The following is a 12,886-nucleotide window of genomic DNA, read 5'->3' on the forward strand; positions in this document are numbered from 1 at the left end:
TTTGGTTATGTGTATTATTAATAATAGTATATGTGTTACTAGATACATAAGAGCTATAAATTTTTCTACTTCCAATTTGATATTTCCTATTTGTCTGTCTGCTATTTTTTCTGCCATTTTGCTAGGATTGGCCATAAATGATTAATTTATTCATCAGAATAACCCTATATTGTTTAAATGAGGTGACTTGTCTAAAGTCACACCGGTTATAACCACTCAGGATTTGAACTGAAATCTTTAAAAAGTCTCTATATAGTCAGACATTGGCCTGTTCATTTTGAATATAATCCTCCTTTATCTACAGGGGTTATGTTCTAAGATCCACAGCAGATGCCTGAAACTGGGGATATTACTGAACCCTATATATACTATGTTTTTTCCTCTATGTACGCATATATCTATGATAAACTTTAATTTATAAATTAAGCACAATAAAAGATTAACAACAATAAATAATACTAAAATAGAACAATTATAATAACAACGTGTAATAAGTTATGTAAATGAGGTCTCTCTCTCTAAGAACATCTTCTTATACCAGTGATGGCGAACCTATGACACGCATGTCAGAGGTGATACGCGAACTCATTTTTTTTGTTGATTTTTCTTTGTTAAATGGCATTTAAATATATAAAGTAAATATCAAAAATATAAGTCTTTGTTTTACTATGGTTGCAAATATCAAAAAATTTCTATATGTGACACGGCACCAGAGTTAGGGTTTTTCAAAATGCTGACACGCCAAGCTCAAAAGGTTCGCCATCACTGTCTTATACTATATTCACCTATACACTGACAGGAAGCACTTCATGGCTTCTTTTTGGTATATCCCAATTGCCAACATCACTACTCTTACACTTTAGGGTCATTATTGAGAAAAATTAGGGTTACTTGAACACAAGCACTGAGATCCTACGATAGTTGATCTGGTAACCAATACAGGTAGTAAGTGACTAATTGGCAGGGATTATATACAGTGTGGATATGCTGGACAAAGGGATGATTCATGTCCTGAGTGGGACAGAGTGGATGGCACAAGATTTCATCATGCTGCTCAGAATGGCATGCAATTTAAAGCTTATATATTGTTTATTTCTGGAAGTTTCCATTTAACATTTTTTGGACCATGGTGAACCGTGAGTACTAAAACCACAGGAAACAAAACTGAGGATAAGGAGTGAAGATGAGAGGGTGGTACTCTATCTGAAACTGATGGTTTTGCACAACCCAAACATTTTTTAAAAATATGTTTTTATTAATTTCAGAGAGAATAAGGGAGAGGGAGAGAGAGGTAGAAACATCATTGATGAGAAAGAATCATTGATCGGCTGTCTCCTGCATGCTCCTACTAAGGATCCAGCCTGCAACTGAGGCATGTGCTTTGATCAGGGATGGAACCATGAGTTCCTTGTTCACGGATTGACACTCAACCACTGAGCCACACCGGCCGGGCCAACCCGAATCTTTTTGAGTGCATAGGCCTTGGATCAGATTTGAAGAAGGGATTAGGTACATTGCTGGGCTACAAAGAACACTTGGACAGGTTCTGTACCTAGGTAGGTAGGGTTGCAATGCCTAATGGCAAAACACCATTCTCATCAACATTGCCAGCAAATAAATTTCCTGTGGCTCTAGGGTGTTTTGGAGTAAGTCAAATTCCTTAGTTAAAATGCAAAGATACTTTCATCAATGCCTTAGTCTGAATTATTTTTCAGATATTATCTCCAAATAGAGCCACAATAGCATGGAACATGTTACTGGGGAATTTTGATGGTGAACTGGCAGATTCACAGACTTGGGGGATGCTTGCAAGTGAAGAGCTAAGAGGGTGTCCTGGTCACTGCTGGTACACACAGCACCATTTGGGAAATTTATGAAAGGTTCCCTCTCCTAGGATGAATTACAAAAAGGCACTTATGATGGGCGGTGGAATCACTAAAAGACACCTTTCCTCCAAGTTGGTGTAGCCTCAGGCCAGAGAACAAGAGCTGCTGAGGGAAGTGTAGCTAGAATTGAGTGCTGCATATCGCCCCCTCAGATAAGTACTTACTTCACAACTTGCACAGCCTTACTTGGCAGCCCCAGTTATCTAGAGAGCCAGTGGATTGCATGAGGTCATAGGGCCTTAGGAAGAGGAAAAAAAATATGTTTATTATAGAATTAAGAACCAACTTTATTCAAGGTTGAACCTTGTCTTGTATTTGCGGTATCCTGGTCGCAAGGAGCTCTAGCAGCTTATACTCTTAGAGACTCGCTGAGGCCCCAACCTGTAGGGTAGACATTGGGACTAATTTGGTAAATATGGGATCTGGTCCAGGCAGCATCATGGTAATTTAAAGATATTGTGAGGGTTACTTCCCTCTAATACTGAGCATAGAAAATAATCTATGTATTTTTAGTTATTCACTGAATACTAAGGAATACTAGTTGTTGTGGAATTTTAACCAGTCTCTAGGGACTACTATACCAGACTACAAAGAATTCAAAACTTCTTTTGGTAAGAGAGTATTTTTTAACTTCCAAATAAGAGGCTCCAAGTTTCTCTTTAGGCAATGGGGTTGAATATTTCTTGTGCCTGTTATTTGGTTAATAATATTATAACTCAATATATTCTATTACAATTTGTATAGTGCTAGTGGCAGTGGTCACTATAAAGTAATATGTTTTAGTATGTAAAAAGTTTGAAAATACAAAAATACTGGGATTGAATGAATTAGAAATTAATTTACAGCCTCCCCCCCCCCCCCCCCCAAGAGATACAAGTCTCATCCTAGATTTGTATTGACTTCATTTGTGTCTGCTTTGGTTTTGTTTCTATTTAGTTAAAATTAAGAAGATGCTGTTCATTTGCTCTCAAGACTAGGAACCACTGCAGACCAAATAGCAAGACCCATATAGCATGCTGCTCTTTGACCTGTTTCCTGTTCTTCCTTTATCTAGTCTCAGATTTCTTTTCTTCTTCTCTTTCTTAATCCTCACCCAATGATATGTTTTTATTAATTTTAGAGAGACAGAAAGGGAGGGAGAGAGAGAAGAGAGAGAGAAACATTGACTGGTTGCTTCCTGAACACACCCTGAGGGGATTGAACCCACAGCCTGGGTATGTGCCCTGACTGGGAATTGAACCAGAACCCTTCTGGTATATGGGACGACACTCCAGCCAACAAAGCCATCCGGTCAGGGCTAATGTCAGATTTATTGACCCTTGCTATCCATGCCTTTTGTCCAATCTTTGTAACAGTTATTTCTGATAACTAGTTTATTGGTGGCAACTAATTTTTTATTATGACTTTTGGGGAAATAACTCAGGCCAAATTCTATGAATTGCTTTGATCCTTTCTGTAAGGATCACCAGTGATATCATCCCTCAGTGCTCAGAAGCAAAGCGATCAGGATGTTCGTATCCACACAGCTTCATTGATTTCAAACAATTCATTTCAATCTACAATACTAACACATATTGAGGGCCCCTGCCTGAGGAGCCCTGCCATCATCATTTTGAAAAAGTCTGGAGTTTTGTGAGAAAGATCAAGTCTGAGCGATTATGTGTAAAAATATATAGGTTTGTGGAGGAAGGGCAAAGGATGGAGGAATGGGGGAAGAGTGGGGTATTTAGACTGCAGATTTGGCAGAAGAATGAGGACATTTTAAATTTCCCACTCATTGTTCCCTGGCATCAGTACAGTATGTAGATAAAAAGCTAAACTAAGCATGAATTTTGTTTTAATTAACTTTCTAAGATTTGTCTACCATTGAGTTGCCCCCTCCCACCCTCATTTGTTATTTTGTTCATTTTAGGGCCATAAATATTATTAATCCCCAGAGATTTCTTTCTGCTTCCTTTAGTTAATTAAAGATACTCTAGAATTTATCTTATGCTACCACCAGGAGGGCACAAAGAGTGAAATATTATATTGCTAGATAGTTCATTCATTAGCATAAAATAATCAGTGGATTGTGTATTGGAGTTTCAAACACCTCTGCCAGAGTTTTCTTTCAACGGAGAAATGCAGCCAACAGAAGAAAGTAGAGAGGAAAGGGGAGAAAATAAGAGCAAAACATTACGGAGATAGGCAACATAAAGCACACAGGTGAGCTTCTTATAGTTTACTGACTTTATTTTATATTAATTATTTCATTACAAAAAAGAAACTATGATGTAAACTTCATGTATCATTCAGTTACAGCATTTAGACCAAACCAAGCAGAACCCCGCACTAGACAGCTCCACTATTTATATTCCTCTAAGTGTAGCTCATCCTGCCCTCTTTTTCCATCCTCGGTGTTTTTCTTCCTTCAGGGAAAGATTCTATATCAGTGTTTCATTTCTCCTCTGGGTGGACTTAAATGCCAGACACATTGATTATTAATCATTATATTGGGGGTTTCTCTCCTTTCTTGACCAATGACACAATCTGCAGAGCATGATAGGTATACTGTAACTGACATCTGTACTGGGGAAAAAAAATCAAGTTATGGCGTATTTATCTGCCCTAATAAAAAAAGCCATCTTTCAAATGCCCCTTTTGTAAGTCTTGCTAAAAAGACCACTGTGTTACAAATGCATAGGCACTGAGCCATAAATCCAGTAACAAAGACATATCTAAAAGCCCATTTTGGGACATTTTTTACTTGGGCTCTTGGGAAACTCCAGGCTTAACTAGAGTCACTTACTCTTTTTCTAGGCTGTGCTGCTGATGAATGAATACCAGGAAGAAAACTTGAAACATACGGGATTTCCTGGCCCGATTAGCTGCCTGTGCTATTTGAGTTCATCTATTTCGGTGTATATGTTTATTTATATAAATTGCTCAAATTAAAATTAGCTTGCCCCTTATGCCTCATAAAACTTGTTGGCTTTCTGATGTCAGGGTATATGAAAGAGTATTTGGAACTGTCAGTTTATGGTTTTCTGTAGTACAGCATGAATTTTCATGTTGAGGAACAGTAGGAATTTAGGGTAATGGTTAAAAGCACACATTTTTATCCAGGCTGACCAAGGTTTGAATTATAGCTCTCAGCATAAATGTATGACTTTGGGCAAGTTGCTTGATCTTTCCGAAGCTCAGCTTTCCCAACTATGAAATGGAGATAATAACACAAAAGCTCAGGGCCTGCAACTAGCTCAGGGTCTGCCTCATGGTAAGTCCTCAATACATGGGAGCATTATTATTAGTAGGATGGTTAAATCAGGATACTTTGGAGAGTAAAGAGGGTAACTTTGAAACAAAAGGCATAAACCAGTGCTATCCTGAGTCCAGTGGACATGAGGGCTATAGACTGTCTCGGTATCAGCTTTGGAAAGCTAGGTACTGAATTAATCATTTGATCTGATGCTGAGAGTTGCATACAGCAACTGGAGTAACAAACCAAGGGATGGGTGTTTCTTTTTTGCTTGTTTTCCTTTTACCTTTTTAAAAAATCTGTTTTCAGTGTAGAAAGGAATAGTTTGTAATCATGCCTTTTAATTTGGCCATGCCTTTTATATGCACACATATACACAAGAGTAGTCCCTCTTTAGTTCTACCATTTTTGACTGTAAAGGACAATATGGATTTATGCTTAGTGACCTCTTGCAAGTTTTCGTTCTTAGTTGCAAAATTATGGGGAACAATAACTTGATTTATTCCGTTAGTTTTGAACTGCACTGCCAATAAGTAAATTGGTTCATGGTAATCACAGAATTCACTTCAATTAAATGATCATCAATTGAGTTATTTGCCTTTTTGCATGTAATTTATTATGGTCTACTTTTCTCTTTCAATTAAAAAGTTGAAGTATATGACTTACTTGTTTCTAGGGATAACAAATATGATAGGCTAGATTTCTGAAATGATTATTCTAAAGATTTAACAATTAGAAATGTTTATGTCTCTTTATATTTTACTGATAATGCATGATTAGGAAATTATTTTGTTGTATGCAATCAAAAACAATGATTTCTTTATGCAAAATCTACCTCAGAAAGAGGAATGCTGAAGCATATGAGAATACACATTTTGCCTAATGATTTTTTTGCAGGAAAAATATTTCTATCATGATCCTTTTTAATTAAATAAGAATTTAGCACTTTTGCGTGTGTGTTCTTAATGTCAGACTCTTTGGTTATCACACTTACACCTCTGTTATTAATGTTAGCCATGGTTTGCAGATGAGAAAAAGCTAGTTATCAATGAATAATTCAGATTCCATAACTGTCAGACCTCATTATTTTAAATAGGGCCTAGTAGTTCCAGTTATAAGCAGCTAATTGCATCATTTAAACTTAAACTATTAGACTATTTCATATAATTTCAATTTAAAAAGAAACTTTAAATACATTTAAAATTGCTGTAGTACATAGAGAAATTTGCTAAAAATCAATCTAGTAGAACATAAGTCATTCTGTTTGTAATCTATTTTCAAGTAAGTATTAAAATTTATTTTAATTTAATCTACTAGCATTCATGAAATGCTTACTTAACACAGAATGACCAAAAATGTTTTAATTTATAAAAAATAAAAGACTGAGACTGAATACTTCAGTTTAAAAATTGATCTCTTTTGTTTAATCATATTGCTAGATAAAAGTTCCAAACCAAAATGAATGTGTTACAAGGGATCACCAAAATTTATTGCTTTCACTTCCTGAATCCTATAACTTTACTGGTGACTTTAAAAATCTGTAAAGTCAGCGTGGTGGCTTTGGAGACCAACTGCTCATATCTTCTGTCAAGAGAAGTTATCATAGTTGGTAGGCATCCTCTAATGGCCACACCTTCAGATCTGCCTGAATGCTCCAAGCCAATGGATGAGCCTAGTAGAGAACTGGGGCCAGGCCATTCCTGCAATGAGGCGCTCCTATGATTGCAATCCTTTCCCTGGGGCTCCTTGTCAGCCTGGCTGAAATTCTCAGAACTGTGTTTCTCCTATCTAATCCTCCTTCCTTCCTCTGTCCTTTTCCAGATGGCACACTTGCACCATCCCTGAAGGCTCTCTATACTTACCTACTCCTGCTTGGTCTCCCTTTATCATTTGTGTGCATTTCCCCCAATATATCTTTTGGACATCTAATTCTGTCATATTTAGTTTACTTCTTAGAGGACCTGGACTTACACAGCAAGAAGTCTATCATCTCCGTGTGTCTAATAAAACAATTGTATTCACAAATCTAATCCCTTTTATTTGTCTTTGATCCTCTTTGATAGGATATGTTCTTCTGGTATGCAGACCTCCCGTAGTTGTTGAAGCCCAGGTAGAATCATATTTATTTTTTTGTTCAGGTCAAATAGCCCTACCTCATGTGATTCTTCGGTAATATATTTATATCTATATCCATCTCTATCTCTCTATCTCTATCTATCTCTCTATATATCATATATGTCAATTGACATAATTATCTAATTATGTTTTATAATATATAACATATAATATATATATATTCTGTTTTCCTAATCTTCTCTAGGTTCTTAATATATCTCAAAATTAATAGATAACAACTAAACATGCATGGACTATATATATATATATACTATTTTTACATAAATACTGTATCTTAAAGTTTTGTTTAATCGGTCTTTCAATGAGGTAACTGCCTTTGGGAAAAATAAATTGCACATATACCAGGTCTACAAAGCATATTACTTTAATGGGAATTCTACTTTTATTTTGTAAATTTTGACTAGAAGTAATGTTGTTTCTTAACATTCAAAATGGTTATGCTATAATGTGTCGGGGGGGGGGGGGATCTCACAATTTTAAAAATCAGCAAATTCCTTCTGATTATTTCAGCTGTTCAGTAAGTACAAATTCAGATCTTTGGAAAATACTTTTTAAGGATTTATGCCTATGTTCATGGTTGTATAGGTGAAGAAACAGCATAATTGGTCCATAAGGAAGAAATGCTTGCAGAGTTCTGCCTTACTATTATTTATGTTATTTGTTGTGTTGGAAAGGGTATACATTATCCAACATCTAAAGTTTATTGTGCTATTCCAAAACTGTGAAAAGGGCAGCTGTGAGAAGTTATATGAGTATTTGGAAATAATCTAGTGAGTTTTCAGCAAAGTTTAAATATCAAGGTGTCAGCAACATCCTGCTGTACTCACTAAAAAGGTGAACTTTGGAAGCACATACATTCACAAATTTCAATTTGAATACTATCTTCACACTAGCTTGAGACCTTGGGTTAGTCATGGGCATCAACAGGGTCTCAGTTTTTTCATCTATTAAACCAGTTAGTGGAGCGGGGCTGGGAATAGGACTAGACAAATGCTTAGGCCACTCCTAGCCATGTAAGTCTCTTGGTTTAGCAAGAGCAGTACACCCACTTCCTTTAAAGGAAAGATTCTATGAAGATTTGAAGAGAGCAAGCCTTGTTTACTTTTCCAATATAAATCCATATTGGCTGAAACAGCACATGATCCTTTTCTGGAAAAAGGTTAAAAAATGAATTTATTTTCCTGTAATTCAGATGCTAGACATTTTTATTTACTTATACAGGGTGTCCCAAAAATACATACAAACTTTAACAGGTGATAGCTCAATTTTGAAAATGAAATGTATTTTAATAAATACTGCCTTTATAATATTCAAAGAATGTATACATTTTTCAAACACCCTATATTTTTCAGAGATACATCTTCCACTTTAGACCATCTTTTTTTTTTTTTTAATATATTTTATTGATTTTCTACAGAGAGGAAGGGAGAGAGATAGAGAGTTAGAAACATCGATGAGAGAGGAACATCGATCAGCTGCCTCCTGCACATCTCTCACTGGGGATGTGCCCGCAACCCAGGTACATGCCCTTGACCGGAATCGAACCTGGGACCTTTCAGTCCACAAGCCGACGCTCTATCCACTGAGCCAAACCGGTTTCGGCGACTTTAGACCATCTTAATATAGTTGACATCATACTAAGATTTCAAAAATAAAACTATAATTACTTTTCTTCCTTCAATTTACATATAACAAACAACTTCTGAAATATTCACACTTTCCGGAGGGTTTGTTCCCCTTTGTTGCAGTTTGATCTTTGAGCCACTAGCTTATGTCTGCTCTGTAACATTCGGAAAGTATAATAGAGTAAATAATCTACACTAATAAAAGAGAAACATGGTAATTGGCGTACGACCGCTACCCTTCCCATTGGCTAATCAGCATATCCTTATGCAAATTAACTGTCAGCCAAGATGGCGGCCGGCAGCCAGGGAGCTGGAAGCGAACATGAGGCTTGCTTGCTGCAGTGACTGCAGACTCCAACGTTCCCCACCTGACTTGCTGGCCTCTGAGCTGGCAGTTTGAAACATTCTAACAAATATAGGCCAGGATCTCAGAGCTGAAGTTATACATTGTTTCGATTATAGAACCGAAACAAACCAGATACCTGCTCTCAGAGCTAGAGCCAGAGCTAAAGCTGGCCCAGAATAAAATAAAAGAAAGGAGCCGTTGGGAGCTTCAATCAACAACCGCCAGCCTGAAAGCAGCCCTCAGCCCCTCACCCAGACTGGCCAGGCACCCCAGTGGGGACCCCCACCCTGAAGGGTGTGTGACCAGCTGCAAACAGCCATCATCCCCTCATCCAGGCTGGCTAGGCACCCCAGTGGGGACCCCCACCCTGATCCAGGACACCCTTCAGGGCAAACCAGCTGGCCTCCAGGCCTCTATCCTATATAGTAAAAGGTAATATGCCTCCCAGCACCGGGATCAGCGGAGCTGCGAGGCCTCCTGGCACCAGATCAGCGTGACGGGGCAGCGCCCAAACCCCCTGATCGGCCCTGCTCTGTGTGTGACAGGGTAGAGCCATAACCTCCCCATCGGCCCTGCCCTGAGTGTGACAGTGGCTGCACCCCAACCTCCTGATCGGCCCTGCTCCGTGTGTGACAGGGTGCGGCGCCCCAACTCCCCCACCCCCCCTCCCGGCTCCACGGGCCCTGCTGTGTGTGTGACAGGGTAGAACCATAACCTCCCCATCGGCCCTGCCCTGAGTGTGACAGTGGCGGCGCCCCAACCCCCTGATCCGCCCTGCTCTGTGTGTGACAGGGGGCGGTGCCCCAACTCCCCTATCGGCCCTACTCTGTGAGTGACAGAGGGGAGCTCCTCAACCCCCCGATGGTCCCTGCTCTGTGCGTGACAGGGGGGAGCTCCCCAACCCCCTGATGGGCCCTGCTCTGTGGGTGATAGGGTACGGAGCCCCAACCTCCCTGATGGGCCCTGCTCTGTGCATGACAGGGGGCAGCTCCCCAACCCTCTGATCCACCCTGCTCTGTGTGTGACAGGTGGCGGTGCCCCAACTCCCCTATTGGCCCTACTCTGTGAGTGAGAGGGGGGAGCTCCTGAACCCCCTGTTGGGCCCTGCTCTGTGTGTGACAGGGTATGGAGCCCCAACCCCCCTGATGGGCCCTGCTCTGTGCATGTCAGGGGGCGGCGCCCCAACTCCCCAATCGGTCCTGCTCTGAGCCCGACCAGGGGCTGCATCCAAGGATTGGGCCTACCCTCTGCCACCCGGGAGCAGGCCTAAGCCAGCAGGTCATTATCTCCCGAGGGGTCCCAGACTGGGAGAAGGCACAGGATGGGCTGAGGAACCCCCTTTCCCCCCGAGTGCACAAATTTTTGTGCACCAGGCCTCTAGTATAGTAATAATATAGTAAATACTTTCTCTTCATGAATTCTTATATTCTGACAGGCTCTCCCCTCCCGTCCCCCACCGAAAACCCAGTGAAGATGAAATTCAGACACATACAATTAATGTCAGTTACAGTTCATAGAAGCACACGCTTTTCTTCCCTTGCAATAACTGAACATTTAGGAACTGATGGGTTTATCATCTGTAAGCTATATGTCAGCTTAGCTGTCTCAGATCAAGCTTCGTGTTTTAAATATTGTGCTCTGAGAGAAGTCCATCTCAATCTCTGAATGTCATGCGGTGACCACACTCAGATACCGTAGTAAAATGCTTGTCTACCTTACACCTCTGGTATTGGCTTTGCTCCTCTCCTGTGACATGTGTCTTTAATGAAGCTAATTATGTTTAGAAAGTTACTGAGTTCTACCAAAAGAAATCTTGAGCATTGATATACTACATTCAGTACTTTTAATTATATAAATAGAACAGTAAAGAGATCCAAAGTCATACCCAGAATTTACCCCCTCTACATTGTGGTTTAGAATTCTATTGTATAGTAAATACTTCTTTGTTATAAACACTTAATCCAATTAATTTTGTTGCAGAATAATGAAAATAGGTGCTTTTGTTTTTTCTTTACTTTATTTTGAAAAATACAATTAAAATGTACATTTCAAACCCATTGTTATAGTGTAGAATTGATTTTACTAGGAATAGCAGACTTAGATTTGCCAACAGTACAAGAAAAAATGAGGTTATTAAACAAGCATTCAACTAGAGCAACGTTTTGGTTGTGTTATACATTTTGACCATTATTTAGTGAAGAGAAGAATTTCATAACCTAGGACAAGTTTCAGAGGATTAAATGGTCTCTGTATGCATAAATCATATTTAAATCACAGATTTCTTTGAAACTGCTGGAGCCTGTATTCTCAAAGGCAAAGATTAGGATTTTATAGAATGATTTCTTATGGTCACTGTTAACACCTGTTCTATAAGGGACAGATTTCTTTCATTTTTAATCCTCACCTGAGGATATGCTTTTATTGATCTTAGAGCAAGAAGAAAGGGGGAGAGAGGGAGAGAAAAAAACAACAACAAGATTGATGTGGTAGACCATGCATCAGCTGCCTCCCTCCTGTACATGCCCCAACCCCAACTAGCAACTTAGATATGTGCCCTGACTGGGAATAGAACCTGCATCCTTTTGGTCTATGGGACAATGCTCCAACCAACTGAGCCACCTGCCCTGGGCCAAAATTCTTTGTATGATTATGCTATTATGATGAATGGAAGTTTCAGGAAGAAAGTAAGTATAATTTTTTAAGGATTGAGTCATACTTTTTTAAAAATATATTTTATTGATTTTTTTTTTTTACAGAGAGGAAGGGAGAGGGAAAGGAAGTTAGAAACATCTATGAGAGAGAAACATCAATCAGCTGCCTCCTGCACACTCCATACTGGGGATGTGCCCACCACCAAGGTACATCCCCTTGACTGGAATCGAACCTGGGACCCTTGAGTCTACAAGCCGATGCTCTATCCACTGAGCCAAACCTGTTAGGGCTTGAGTCAGACTTTTAATGTATACTGAGTACTTCTAGCATATTGTACAGATGGGTTGCAAGCTACACCTGAGTAATTGACTAGTTCTACCATTTGGTGTTTTTGTTGTGATTTAAAAATAGCCATTCATTAGCCTGGTGTGTGTGTATGTGTGTGTGTGTGTGTGTGTGTGTGTGTGTGTGTGTTTGAAACCAGTTAAGAAAAAAGATTTTTTATATTTCACAAAATATGAATAAGAGTGCATTACCATATAAGATTTAAGAGCACACCTCACTGCTAGTTGTTAGTCACTGAGTCTTAATACCTACTTAGTAAACATGAGGAAGAGATGGCTTGTGTGGATATCTTTTATTTTATTTTTTGCAATGTTCTGAAATGGAGAGCTTCTACTTTAACTTTTTAAAAAGTAATTCTTTTAATCCCTCCAAAATTCCTAACATCCATAACAACGGACTCAAAGGTACATGCTAAGAATACTTAATTGAAAAAGAGAGGAACACTATTGATAGTCAGCAATACCTGGCATTTGTGATCTTAATCACCTTGACTTTATAAATTCTATATTTTTAGTTCTGAAATTTTCATTACTTGAAAAACAGTTACCTTTAAATTTAAAATTAATGTAATGTTCCTTATTAGTACACAATCTTAATACATATTGATTACATTCAAATTAACATAATAAAATAACCAATTACCAAGTATGGCAAGTAC

This window comes from Myotis yumanensis, unplaced genomic scaffold (assembly GCF_028538775.1).
Source record: "Myotis yumanensis isolate MYYU_CA2020_CCGP unplaced genomic scaffold, mMyoYum1.0.hap1 SCAF_8, whole genome shotgun sequence".
Classification (NCBI taxonomy): domain Eukaryota; kingdom Metazoa; phylum Chordata; class Mammalia; order Chiroptera; family Vespertilionidae; genus Myotis; species Myotis yumanensis.